We start from the raw sequence: 14964 nt of genomic DNA on the forward strand, positions 1-14964 counted from the left end.
CTCTGTCAAACTCTGGCTGACCTGGTAATGTGAGCAGTCAATCTGTCATGTGCGAGACATGTTAGGGGGAGCGGGACAAAGAAGCAAAGCACAGAGAGAGGGGAGCATGTAGGTCAGGAAGCAGCAAGGAAAACTTTCTGGCATTCAGACTGGTCATCAGTAGCCCCGGGGGAATAAAGGGCTCCCTGATGCGCAGTGCATCATCAGGAAGATTAATTAACATCAGGAAAGGCCACACACAATGTGCTAGGCTCACTAATGGCTCTCCAAAGGCGGGAGTCCCTGTTTTCCAGAAGGGTCAGGCAACCAGGAGTTGGAAAATATTCCCTAGAAGACAGAGCTGGATGACCTCGGCCATGAAGAACATCGCAAAGGAACGGCCGGGCTTGTCTGGGATTCTCTTCATTCTCGAGTTGAATCTGATCTGACAGATGTGGTGAGTAATTAAACCCTTGTCCATTCATAGTCTGAATGCTTGCACTGCGCAGAGAATGGGGCAGGAATAATGAGAGGCACAGCCCCTCTGGGACTATTCAGGAGTGCCCAAATGTGCACAGTCACATGAACCAGAAGGAAGTGGATTATGCTGGCCCTGCCAGGAAGCAGCGACCGCCAAGGCATTTCGATTTGCATAAATCACAGGGCTGGAAGGCAGTGAGGATTGGGGGGCTCCCGGGAGGCAGGTGTCACTGCCTTCTCTTCTCCAGCAGAATTCTGCAGCCAGATACCTCTCACAGAGGCTGGGGAGGAAGCTGTCCTGTGATGTCATTTGCTCCGAAGTTTTGTCAGTCTGTAGCATGCATTTCCCGCAAACGGGATTTTTTTCCCCAAGCAAGTTGCTGCAGTCTTCTAATGAATGGGCTCTTTTAATCACCTTGAAGAAAGGTGATTTGGTGAGGAGTAATGCATTTTTATTATGATTACCGCTGTCAAATAATTTTTAATTGTGTGACAAGGTGCTTAAGTAATGAATTGTTTATGGCTTTAAAAAACAGTTAATGCCTCTCAAAAAGGATTACTTCCTTTTCAAGTTTCAAATGAAGGCTACCCATTAATTAATCCATTTACATAAAAATGTCTTGGATCAGTTACCCTCAAAGATAAAGGATGAAATCTATCCTCTAATTGAAAAAAGAGAAAAACCACTATAAAATATGGGGCAATAAACATATAGGAGTAGGCTACAAAAAAAAGCCAATGGAAGTCAGTAATTAAAAACTGAAATGATGCTCGCTTTGGCAGCACATATACTAAAATCAGCGGATACAGAGAAGATTAGCAAGGCCCATACACCAGGACGACAGGCGAACTTGTGAATGTGCCCGATTTATTTGTTTGGGGGCCACATTTTGCCGTGCTCAGGGCTTACTCCTGCCTCTGTTCTCAGGGATCACTTCGAGTGGTGCTAAGCAATCAGACCCAGGTCAACCACTTACAAGGCAAGAGCCTTACCTGCTGTACTACCTCTCTTGCCCAAGTCTTCCATATTGAAAAAAACAATAACAGAAAGTAAAAAAATGAAACATCAGGACTGAAAGTGATACCGAGGCCCTCATTCGGTCCCCAGCAAACAAAAACTTCCAGCTGTCAAACATTTTGTTTTATTCTATGCACCAAATGAAAAGGATTGGTGGTGGGATACACTTTACTGCAAAACTTTCAATATGCCTCTGCCGCCACACCGTTTTCCTCCCTTTCTGGTTGGGAGGTAGGTAGCTGTACTGGAGGGCTTTGGAAATTGGGTGTAAATCTCCACTTCCATATCTCCCATCACTGGCAGCTGACTTCGGATTCCTTCCCCAAGTCACAGACCTCAGTCAACAACTGGGTGAGAGCATTCCGGCTTCTGCTCCCATCAGTCCTGAATGTTCTCTCCTCTTGTTACAAACAGTCATTACAGCCCCAGAATGGAACAAAGAAGGCTGAGATTTACGAGTGAAAAACTGAGGTTCCTTAATCACTTTAATATATGTAATCAGATGGAAATTATACATTACCCAAACTAATGATATGTAATTTCTTGACATTAGGTATACATTATTCTGACTATAGTTCGGGGGGGGGGGAATAAAAACGATTCTTCTTTATTGCAGAAGTTTCATTGTAAAATGTATCTCACAACAAATCCCTTCTTTTCACCATTTCTCCTGAGCCTTTGATGACTGAATGTTTTTTCCAGGCCTTCTGCTCTCGTATTTTGCAGCTGGGATTCCCTTTTCCTGGTTACTTTCTGGATCTGATAGACAGGTGTGGGGTGTGGGTTGGATCCAACACTGAAAAGAAAAGTGGGAAGGGAAGTGGGAGAAAGAAGAATATTTTTTTGTTTAAGCCAGGACATGAAGAAAGCAGGAAAAAGAGAAAGAAACGGGCAGAGAGGTCACAAAACATCCTAGAGGTACAAGCTGTGAGAGGGCTGGAGGGAACGGCTCAGTCTGGAATAAGAGACGAACCTCCGCTGTCACCGGGTCACCTGTCAGGGGCCTCACGTGTTGGTGAGCTGGCAGGAAGTGACACTCAGGCACGAGGTGTCCACACCACCCCTCATCCTGAGTGGACTTAAAGGCACTTCCCGGAGAGCTCTGCTTTCAGACTGACAGGGCCCGGCCCCGAGGTGATGACTAGCTACAGGGTCTGCTCTCTGCTCCACAAGGGGAGGCGAGGCCGGGAGTTCTGAGGGTCTCGCAGAGAAAGGGCAAAGTCTGTGAGAATGTAGAGAGAGGAGAGCAGCCGTCGTGGAGGCTGTTCCATGCGTTGCTGGAGGATGTAACCTCTCTCCCCCCGCAAGTCTGTGTCTTCCTTGAGAATGACCCAGAGAGGTCAGTGCCTGTGTTCTTCTCAGGCCCTTGGCGTGGACAAAGGGCAAGCATTGTTGCTGTTCCTTCTTGGTAAGAAATGTTTTCTTGGGTAACAGAAGAGAGGCAGGCCCGATACTGAGCAGACATATCCCGGGGATATTGGGGAAGGAGGCGCTGGTGTTGGGAGTTGATGGCGTGGATCTGAAATCAGACTACCCAGCTCTGGGTTCTAGAACCTTCCTAGGTGCATCATACTTGCTGCCCTTGAAGAGCATTCGAGGAACTCTCTAGAATCAGACCTAGACATGGCCTGGGCAGCTCCTGCAGTCCTCAGGAAGAGCTGCTCCCTGTAAGCCTTTGTGGAGATCACTGTGGAAGCATTTGCCAGGGGTGTCGAGCCCACCACTAGCCTGTGTTTTATGGAGCGGGGACCCGACTATAGTTTCTGGGCGTTATCCTATCAATGACCACATCCCACACAGGAAGCGTGGGGTGGTCATTACTTTCACCCGTGAGAGTGTTCGTCCAGAATACCTGGAAACTGAGCAATTGTGCTGTTTTTTCTTGTTTCTTTCCTTGTATATTTGGAATAGACGCAATTATATGGAAATTCCTCCCCCCCACACAAATTACTCTACAGTGATTATAAACCTCATTCCTCCTGGAGTCTTAGTTTCTTCAGCTGTAAAACGAAGACAATTCCTATCTTTGGGGATCGTGAAGACGAGATAAGCACATTGCTTGGCAGTCACAGGCTCACAGTCAAAGGTCATTATTAAAATTATTATCACAGGGGGAAAAAAAAGAAGAGTAAGTAGCTGAAGGCTATGAAAACAGCTTTCTTTTCATATTTTTCTTCCCAGAGGTTTACCCTGTTCAGGTCTGTTTGCGTTCTTTTTGGTCCCTGCTGATATCAATGCGTTATTTAAAGAGCTAGAAAAGTTAATCCAAGGGAAACAAATGCTTCAGGTCACCGACCTTTTAAAGTGACACCTTTTTTTCATTAATTATTACCTCTCTGTGATAGTGTTTGTGGCCAGTTTGCATTCCCTCCAGGCCTTAGGTGACTTCTGGGACAAAATAAAAGTCAAGGAGGCAAGCTGTCTTTGCTCTCAAACTTCCAGAAACCGCACAGAACCAGCGGGACCAGAAAAACCACCAAGGCTGAAAACTATCTAGACGTGCTTCTTCAACCATCCTGCCCATGTACGAAGGCCTACCATCTGAATATGTTATCTACTTACTTATGGAACAATAAAAACTTGGAGTTCTTGGGAGGTTTTGTCAAACTCACTGACATCGGTGCTTAGCTTGCTTGCTTAGTACATGGAAGAACTCAATCTGAGGTTGCCATAATCATGCTGCTATCAACAGCCATAACCCTTCTCCCCCACCCCACCATGGAAGTCAGGGCAATGGTTCAGGGCACCCTGATTGGCAGATCGTGCTGGAGAACACTGAAGGGTGACGGAGTCCCTACTTTACCCTCAAATCTTGACGCCACCTGTACATGTATGTACATTAACTTGACGCCAATTCTTTTCTTCCATTTCAGACATTTGTTTATACTTGAAAACAGTCATCAAACCAAACCCTTTGTGATTGTGTGTTTAAAAAGTGGAGTGGTGACACCTGGGGTTATCAGTCTTTTTATTTGTGGAGACAAAGGTCATATCAGACTTGAGAGATTGTGCATTTTCTGGCCCCATGTACTGTGGACAAATTCTCTTAGCAGGAATTTTAAAAGATATTTCCCTTTGTCTTTATTTTTATGCAATAGAACAAATATCTCGTGTTATTTGAAAGGATGTGAAAAAAGCAAAATTATTTTCATAAATTTCTAGTTCACTTCAAAGCTGCTGGTAAAAGTCAATTGTCAGTCCCACGGGCCATGAACTGATTTCATCAATTGCTGAGATGTTGGTAACTTTTTGACTTCTCTATCAGCAGATATTTCTGATTCTAGTCAGTAAAAAAAGATAGAGGGAGAAAGAGAAGAAAAGGGAGAGGAAAGAAAGGAAGGGAGGGATGGAGGAAAAAGGGAGGGAAGGTAAGAGGGAAAGAAGAGAGGAAAGAAGGAAGGAAGAGAGGAAAGAAGGAAGGAAGGAAGGAAAGAAGGAAGCAAGGAAGGAAGATGGAAGGAAGGAAGCAAGGAAGGAAGATGGAAGGAAGGAAGCAAGGAAGGAAGAAGGAAGGAAGGAAGATGGAAGGAAGGAAGGAAGGAAGGAAGATGGAAGGAAGCAAGGAAGGAAGATGGAAGGAAGGAAGGAAGGAAGGAAGGAACCCTTTAAAAGCAGGAACAAGGCAAGGGAGATACCATAGAGATCAGGAGAGCCTTGCATGTGCAAAGACCCAAGTTTGATCCCCAGCACCACATGTTCCCCCCGGAGCACTGCTCGTTATGGTCTGGTGGCCCCCAGCATTGCTTAGCTGGGTCAAGCACTGAACCATCTGGCCAGGTTGACTAAATATTGTAGGGAGTGACCTTCATCGCTTGGCCAGTTCCCCTATCCTCCTATAAAAGGAGGAATGTGTTCCAGGGAATCTGAGAAATTGTTGTCAGGTAAAAATCCCTTTCTTGGTGAGTGCGCAGCCATGTCTGAGTTCAACCCCCAGTGCCCGCTGGTGCCATAGCTGTGCATGGCAGAGGCAGGAAGGCTGCAGAGTGAATGAAGGCCTGCTGGGCATATGGAATGAACTGCACTAGAATGAGGGTGGGGGGAGGCAAGGTCCTCCTTAGGTCAGTTGTTCCTCTGGCTGCCAAGAGTCTTGAGAGCAAAGGTAACTTTTTCACAAGCACCTTTTAGTTTTTAAAGATAAGACATTAGATTCCTTCAAAGAGTGACTTTCACTAATCCTGGATCCTCAGGGAAGAGAGACACGACAGAAAGGGATGGGAACAGGAAATCTGGGCAAAGATCACTTGGCCGTATCTTTTTTTGTTCTTTAATTTTATTCTGAACTTATTTTCCTCCCACAGATAGGATGATTATCCTTGAGACCACGCTAGTGTTTCTGCCCTGAGAGGGGACCATGTTTGTTTCTGTTGGTTTTTGTTTGGTGTGGGGACCATACCTACCTGTACTCAAGGCTGACTCCTGGCTCTGTGATCAGCTATCACTCCTGGCTGGGTGCTGGAGAGACCATATGGGGTGCCAGGTACTTGCAAGGAAAGTGTTCTCCCTACTGTACTATCTTGGTGGCCCAAGTGGACAGTTATCTGTAACCATAACTTGTTAGCTCACACAAAGGGTACCTGGAAGTTTGAACCATCTAGAAATTTTCCTTGCTTCCACCATAAAGCTGAGGTGTTCTACTTCCTCACACATCTCTATACATTTCCTTCAGTGAGTAGTGACTGCCAGTGATCTATTTCTTAACCTCCTCTCTTCATGTAACTTAGGAATTATCAGAATTTTTCCCACAGGATATATTACTTGGGAAAGAATGTGGCTGGTCTCTCTCTTAGGAGAATGGTTTTGCTCTACCGTGCTCAGCAAAGAGGGAAGACCTACTGCGTGCCTTGTTGTAGGTGGGCTGTGTGAAGGGTGATGGTAGAGAAAGCCTGATTAAGGCAAGTGAGGAGGCTCAGCCAAAGAACCACGGGGTCTACTAGCTTTGCTTCTCAGCTGATCTGTGACAGAAGAACAGTTTGTTGAGACAGCCCATGGAATGGGAAAAATTATTTACCCAATACTCATTGAATAAGGGGTTAATATCCAAGATATACAAGGCACTGGTAGAATTTTACAAGAAAAACCATCTAACTTGAGCCAGAAGAACAAACTTGCTCAAAGAAGAAATACAAATGGCCAAAAGGCACAGAAAAAAATGGTCTATATTGTCAATCATTGGGAGATGCAAATCAAAACAATGAGATGCCATCTTCCACCACAGAGATGGGCACACATAAAAAAAAAATACAAGATTAACCAGTGCTGACATGTATTTGGGGAGAAAGGGGCTTTCACCCATTGTTGGTGGGAATGCTGACTGGTACAGCCTTTTGGGAAGACAATATGGACAACCCTCAAAAACTAGAAATTGAGCTTCCATTTGACTAGGCAATACCACATCTGGGAATATATCCTGGGAGTGCAAAAACACACAGCAGAAGCGCCATCTGCATTTCTATGTTCATGGCAGCACTATTCATAATAGCCAGAATCTGGAAACAACCTGAGCACTTGAGAACAGATGATTGGATAGAGAAACTATGGTATGTCTATACAATGGAATACTATATAGGTGTTAGGAAAAATGAAGTCATGAAATTCTCTTTTAAGTGGATGGAGATGGAAGATATCAAGCTGAGTGAAATGAGCCAGATGGAGGGGGACAGACATAGAATGACTGCATTCATTTATGGGACATAAAAACACATAGTATGAGATTAATACCCAAGGACAGTAGAAATACAGGCCAGCAAGATTAGTCCATAGTTGGAAGCCTGACTCAGGTGCTGGGGAAGAAGGCAGAGAAATGATAGTGGAAATGATCGCTATGGATACGAACTGTGTGCTGAAAGTAGCTAAAGAACCAAACATGATAACCTCTCCGTATCTTATTGCAAACCATAATGCCCAAAAGGAGAGAGAGAGAGAGAGAGAAAGGGGGAGTGGGAAAGGAAGAGAGGAAGAGAGAAAAAGAGAGAGGGAGCAGGAGATGGAGGGAGGGAGAGGGAGAGAAAGAGGGAGAGAGAAGAAAAGTGTCTGCTATTGAGGCAGGCTCAATGTGAGGGGATGGTGGTAGGGAAACTAGGGTCATTGGTGGTGGGAAATGTACACTGGTAGAGGGATGGGTGTTGGAACATTGTATAACTGAAACCATCATGAACAGCTTTGTAATTGTATATCTCATGGTGATGCAATGAAAAATAAATTAAAAAAATATACCAGTTTGCCCTTTGGTTTTCCTTTCTGAGGATGGATAAAGCAAGCGAATGACATTCCAAGCATGTAACTTCTGCCCTAGGTCACTCCCCAAGTGTATGCAAGAGTACCCAGAATGGTTTATCCCCGAGCAGCCCCTTGACCATGAGCTTCAAAGCATGATCCACGTCAAGTTATATTTTTTAGCACTTACCCTTAATTTCTGTACAAGTGATGCCAAGGATTGAAAGACCGCTCATCGACTGGCACCAGTCGTGGCTCTATACCAAAGAGCCAGTAACGACTCTTGGGTCAATAAAGTCAGCACCTTCATTCTTTTGTTCTAATATGCATCTTTTTTCCTGAAGGTGGGGGTCATTCACGGCAGTGCTGGGGGGGGCGGTATGTGTTTCTGGGGATCAAACCTGGGGCTCTGACTTGCATAGTAGGCACTCCACTCCTTCACGCTCTCTCCCTGGCAGAGTTATGTGTCTTCTTGCCCAGACACCTGCCCACCTTCAACTCCTTGCTGCTCCCTACAAACCAGATGCAACCAGATCTAGGCTATGAAAACATTTGACTCTTAGATTATTTGAAGTCCATGATGCCTATGAAACTGTCTACAAAATTTTGTGTACAGGTACAATTTTCTAAAGAGAAGGTCCTTAGTTTCATCAGATGTTCAAATGGGCATGCAACCTTAAAACATAGTCAAGATGAACTGATAGCGTTTTTGTTTTATTTATTTTTAAATACTGAGAAACTCTGGTAAAAGTTTCAGTATGCAACCACCCATACTTCTGGCGACAATGCACATGCTTTAGGAGATGGCTGGTCTTGATGAATCCTCTGGGAACTGGAGCCATCATTTCTATGGTGCTTTTAAAGAATAAAACTTGACTTATCTATGTAAGTCTTCAATAGGAACAGACTGTTAACTCTCCAGCCTTAAAAACTTTAGAATAGTCTGTGAATAAAAGGGTACTACTGCTTGTCAGCTTTACATGGTATTTCCTACATTGGTAACTTAGAAGCCCAGAGATGGTTGAGGGTGTCTGACTTGGCAGGAAAAACTGAGAGGATGTAGTTGGAAAAGAGTAACCATTGGCTATTAGTAAGTTGACCTGGGGAGGGAATATCCACCTAGAACAAGAAGCCCACAGAGAATAGGAATAATGGCACCCAGGAGGAGAAGGCTCCCAGTCTAATACAAACATAGCCATTTTAAGAGGAAATCTACCCTCAAAACCCAGTCTTTGGTTTTTAGAAACCATTTCTCATGGAAAGAGTTAAGGGTCTCTTGATGAGAGAGCTAATGTTAGGATTGGATCAAGAGTTTGGGGTCGCTTAATCAGCTAGAAGGAATTGTGGAATCAGGTTAAAAGTTGACAATAGACAGCTAGAAGAGATGCCCACAAACCAAAGATGGGATATTTGAGCATCAAAAAGAATAAAGAATATAATGAACTGAAGCATATGAAATAGATAAAAACAGGTGTTTGAAATGATACAATAAGCGTATCATTTTGAAGATTGCTGCACAGTATTCTGAAAACTGAAAAATAAAGAGAAAAGAGACGTTTAAGATATTTTTCTTGTACGAACTGTATTTTAGAGTAACCAAATGGTTGGTATGTTCTTCTATATCAAATAACAGCTAATAAATGAAGGAAGAATGATAGAACTGAAAATAATTTGTAAGCCCTAATGGATGTAGACAGTGATCATCGATGGTTGCTAAAATGATTAGGTTAGTAGGTAAGTAGGGACTTTTGTAATGGATGAATTATGCCGACCATATCTGAACTCACTGATCAATCTTGACATCAAATAAACTTATTATGTGCCTCCTGATGGGATACAATTAAATGTGAATCTCATGAAGTCTTTAGAGCTAACAACTAATTTACAGACAAAGAGAATAGAGAATAACATTTGAGCAGTGCAGTGAAGATGCAATAGGCCAAACATATGATACAGAAAGTTTTTACAGGCCAATGATCTGGTTTCCCTCAGCAAGTACATATAATAAAAATAAGAAGAGGCCCTGTCTTAGATCAAATGACACTAACTTAGGGTCAAGCAAATGCAATTGGCATACCTCCTTTAGATCCTGATTTAAACTGCCCAACTATCGGTAAACACTTGTTGAGCAATCAAGGAAAACGGAGCTTGGAAGGGTATATAATTATTAAATTAAATGTGCTAGTTAGGCTCTTAAAAATTTTTGCTATAAATTCTAGGGGTACATATAGAAATTTTCACAGGGAAAATCAGATATCTAGTTGTTTTAAAAATAAACAGCGAAAAGAAAAGGAAACGTTAAGAGGAAAAGGCAAGAACGGCTAAATGTTGGTAACTGGGAACACATGACTTAGCCACATTAGTTTTGCTCTCTGTGTGCATAATTTCTGTAATAAAAGTTTCCGTTTAAAACAGAGAGAGAATCGCATATAAGATAAAGAAAGATAGTCAAGCTGATGAGAAACACCACCCTTATCTATTCAGTGTGTGAGTTCATGATCACACTTGCCCCAGCCCCAGGGTCTGAGGGAAGGCAAACCCAGGTCACACGAGGGAAAGTTTGGTCTCTGTCCCAGAAGCACTGGCTTCCCCAGGACATGGGTGAACTCCGGGAAGGGGCACCTGTGCCGAGAGTCCCATCCTCGAGAGATGTGGGCAGCTTTCGGATTGGGAGGAGGGGACAGAGACTTGCAGTGAGGCAAGCGAGAGGATCCAAGCCATAGCCTCACATCCTCCTTAACCTCATCTCCAGGGCAAATCCCAAACAAGTACCAACAGAACCCTGCCATCTGGAATTCCATAATGCCGAGCTGGCACCATGCCAGGACAAGCAATCCTTGGAATTGTAGATGACTGACATATTTAAAGGCCACACACATCTTTTCTTTAGCTCCCTCCCTTATATGTTATTAATGCATTGAAAGAACTGAAATAAATGTGAACTTGGGAGTCGGGGGTGGGGGTGTGGTGGGGGCTTGGTCAAAGGCGGTAACACCATATTCAATACAAAAAAAATAAAAGAAGTGACCTATTGGGACCTGTAATCTCTCCATGCCAGCTTTTTCCAATTAAATGACCACAACTAACAAACAACTATTAGCATGGGGACTGTGTGGGATACAAAGATATGCAGTGTCTGCAATGGTGAGCCACAAAATGTTTGTAGGAGAAAAGGGTGGGGGAAAGAGCTTCTCGTATAAGTTTTTGAGACAAAGATGCTATTCAGCTCGACAGTCTTTGGAGCTCTACCCCCCAGGAATATTCCACCCATTTCCACAGTGGCAGCTGGAGTCACTCCTGATGGAAACTGGGCTCAGGACTGTGTGATAGCCACGGAGTAGCCACACTTGTCCTGGCCCTCAGAGAGGGCGTGACCGCTGCTGCTCCTGGCCCCCCAGTGACCAGAGCTGCTGCAAATGACTTCTTCGTCAACTGAAAACCAAAAAGGAACTCCGCCTAATTGCACTCTTGAGCTTCTCTCTGGGGCTGAGCCACCTAGCTAAATGGCGTTTCCTCTGTGCACCAGGAGCCCAGGCCCCTGGCGTCCGGAGCCAGGGCCTCGGCTCAACAGCGCCCATGCGGTCTGAACTGCAGTTCTGTCATCCAGTGCCCCGCTGAAAACTGAGATTGTCCCCAGGACTCAGGGGGTCGCCCCTTTCCCAGGGAGCCCCCAGAACGTCGGTGCTCACCCTCACTCTGGGCTCCCAGTGCAGAATTCAGAGCCACCAGAACTGCAGAAGCTGACGGGGGTAAAGCCTCACTTCCTTGCTGGAAACTCCAACTCCAAGCACAGCCTCCCTTTAGGGAGTTCTCACGCCGAGAAAGCACGCTGTTCGCATGGTCCCCAGAGGGTCCTTCATTTTCAGGTGAGCTCAGGGCTTGCTTCTAGCCCAGTCCAGAGCAGGCTACGTTGTCATGAAGTGCCGAGTCGGGCTGCCACCACCACTGCTAACAATGAAGCAGTAACAGGGCTGATGGCACAACTGATAGTTTTCTGGGGAGATGGTTCCATGGTAGAACATACGTTTTGCACATGTGAGCTGACCTGGGCATAGCCCTGGTGGTCCCAAGAATGGAAAGGCACCCTGACAACAATAACCCCAAGGATAACAAAATTATACTCTGGGACATTTAAAATTTCTTTTGGGTCTTTTAAGCTTTTAAGTACCTTATGTATAAGTACTGTTGTTATCTCTGTCTACAAATTAAGAACCTACGGCACAGAGAAATCAAACTAATTTGCTGGAAGTCACAAATCAATAAAGCAAAGAGGCTTGGCTTAGCGACTCAAGAGCAGCAATGCGATCCATTGTTAAACACCAACACTTCTTAACGTACTTATGAACATTTCATCGGAATGATCATTTGAACTCAAAAGGGTGATCTGAATTACAAAGACACTGCTTAGATTTTTCTAAGTGCCCGCTCAGACTAGTTCTTCTTATACCAGGTTTTATGTAAGAATCATCTGGAGAGCTGTTAAGAACTAGTCATGCTAGAGATTTAGCCCAGGGATTTGGATTCTGGGTGGGACCTCAGTGTCTGTATTATTTTTTTAAAAAAAACTTCCCAGATTTGTGACTGACATATAATCAGACGTAGAAGCACTGGATGAGGCTGACAATCATGTTTCTGAAGGGCTCTGGCAACAGTGAGAAATAAATTTGGAATTGCTATATACTTTCTTTCTTTCTTGGATAGTTACAAAGGACAATGGCATATTAAACTCCATTGTCAAACATGCTTGAACATGGAACCCTTTGCTGTGCAGGGTATTTCTGAATCTAGAAGGGAACTGCTATTTGGGTGGGGAAATGGTCATTAAGATCGACAAATTTGGTTCCTCTCTTTTTAAATGGACAACCCTGTTCCTTTAACCTCAAGATGAGCGCTTATCACCAAAGTCTCTTTCTTCAGTGAAGACACAGTGACCCCTTACTCCAGTTTGCTCTCTTAACAAAGATCAACAAGCTCAAGTTGAAAGGAGCATCAAATACCGTCTATTTTCTCTCAGCAACACACACACACACACACACACACACACACACACACACACACACAACCAGTGCAGAATTCCCTCTCAGAGCATCCTCCCAGATGGTCATCCAGCAGTAGCTTGAACAGTTCAATGACAAGAGACCTCACTTCTTCACAAGACAACACATTTCATTGTTGGGCAGATCAAGTGTTCATTATAAGGGCTCAAAATTGCCTCCCTATAACTTCTACTTGTTCATAGCTCTGTTGTTGTCTGGAATAATGGTACAGTCTCCTTTTCTTTCAAATGAGTGTCCTTCAGCACATCATTAAGGCAGAGCATGGTACACTGGAGGCAACACAGGACTATACAGGAGCCAAGAGAGTTACTTGCATATGATCTGGAGCTCTGTTTGAGACGTTACGATTACAGCAGCTAAATTCCTTTTGGCTTCAGTGTCGTCAGGAGAATGAAAACTATACCATAGCAAAGACAATAAAAACATTTGTCCTGCATAATTGTATGCATCGGATTAAAAGAATAGGGGCTGGAAAGACAGTACAGTGGGAAGGGCATTTGCCTTGTATGAAGCAGACCTGGATTTGATCCTTGACACTACATACAGTCCCCTGAGCATGGCAAGAGTGACCCCTGAGCACAGAGCCAGGAGTAACTTCTGAGTACCAAGAGCAGTGGCCCCAAACTAAAAAAAAAGAAAAAAAAAGAAAAAAAAGAAAAAGTAAAATGTAAAGTGAAAAATATGTTTATAACTTATAATTAAAATGTGGCATTATGATAGTAGATACTTTAAATGTACTAATTTTAATGCTTGAACAATTCAACTGTCAAACTGAAACACGGTCTATTTTTGAGTCAGTCTTTTACTGCGGCTAAAATAGTCATCTGTTAATGATGGTGACCGAGTGCTCCACGATGCCACCTATCGGTGGCTTGTGTCAATACTTCAGTGAATCAGAAAGAGTCTTGCAAGATGGCCCATGTCACAGCATCCTGTGCGTCACTCAACAGTATTCACAGACTCTCTAAGTCATCTGACACATCAGGGGAACAGAGACGACGATGGCCTTGGAATCTGAAGTCTGGGGCTCGAGTACCACATTTACTCAATAGATGGCCTTGAATAAGTTAGCCAACCAGTTTCCCCCTGCAAAAAGGGAGGGGAAGATAATACCAAGCTTATAGTACTGCTCTGAGAAAGAGAAGTGTATTCAGTACTTCACAATAAATGATGCCGACTCAGACCTAGAGCATGTCATAAATATTTTGTCTGAAACCATTTGAAAAGTACTTCTTATTCTCTCTAAAATAAACAGAGACTATCAGATACCTGGATTCACTTGGACAGTGTCATTTTATCACTTGCTTTCTTGGTGACTCTTGTATCTCATGTGATGGACTAAATTTTCTAGTTAGTTAAATGAGTTAATTAGACAAACTGGTGTGCAGGCCCTTTTCCAAGTTCAATTCTGGGGCTACCTAAAGTCTTATCAGAAATCAAACTGAAAAAAGTTTCACATGTAAATTGAGTCCTGAGAGGAATACAGTTACTCTATAATCCCAAATATGTTGGGATTTATCACACCATGATAAAAATGTGTTCAATTTGTAAATTTGCCTGAAAACTACCCCCTTAAAAATAAAGAAAAGAAAACTACTCCCTTTAAGAAGATATATTTGTCTTCAATCTAGTTCTGCTAGCTATGTTCTTCAGTGGAGATAATGGAATTAAAAAAAACAAAAGCAAAACCCAGAAAGTCATTTCTCCAAAGTAAAAACATGAATAGCCAATAAACACTCAAAAAGATGTTCATCATCTTAGTCACTGGAGAAATGCAAATCCAAACCACAGTGAGGATTCCTCACACCCACTGGGATTAAACATTATAAAAAAGAGAGACAATAGTAAGTGTTGGCAAGGATAGGAAGAAACTGGGACCGTTACACATTACTGGTGGGAATATAAAACAAAGCAGCCACTATAGAGGGGTAGTTCTGACATTCTTCAAAAGTTATACACAAAATTACCATATGATCCAGCAAGTTGTTTACTCTTAAGTGTACAACCAGAATAAATAAAAACATGTGTGTATGTCTGAATATTCACAGCAATACTGATCATAATCATCTTAAAACTGAAACAATCTGAAAAATGTTCATTGGTTGAGAACTGGATAAATAATTTGTACATATATAATAAAATATGTATCAGCAACATAAGATATAAAGCAGTGATGCCTGATATAGCATCTATGAACCTGAAAAACCTTATGCTATG

General features: G+C 43.2%; 1 protein-coding gene and 1 non-coding gene across 5 annotated transcripts in view; one reads left to right on the forward strand and one right to left on the reverse strand.

The window, feature by feature from the left end:
• VTI1A (vesicle transport through interaction with t-SNAREs 1A) overlaps window positions 1–14964 on the reverse strand; it is a 396717-nt gene that overhangs the window by 91760 nt on the left and 289993 nt on the right. The gene's annotated exons all lie outside the window — the stretch shown is intronic.
• Window positions 1227–1332, forward strand: LOC129399449 (U6 spliceosomal RNA). Its single transcript, XR_008627095.1, has one exon. It is a non-coding gene; the product is annotated as a U6 spliceosomal RNA (small nuclear RNA).

The sequence above is a fragment of the Sorex araneus genome, chromosome 11, assembly GCF_027595985.1.
Source record: "Sorex araneus isolate mSorAra2 chromosome 11, mSorAra2.pri, whole genome shotgun sequence".
NCBI classification, from domain to species: domain Eukaryota; kingdom Metazoa; phylum Chordata; class Mammalia; order Eulipotyphla; family Soricidae; genus Sorex; species Sorex araneus.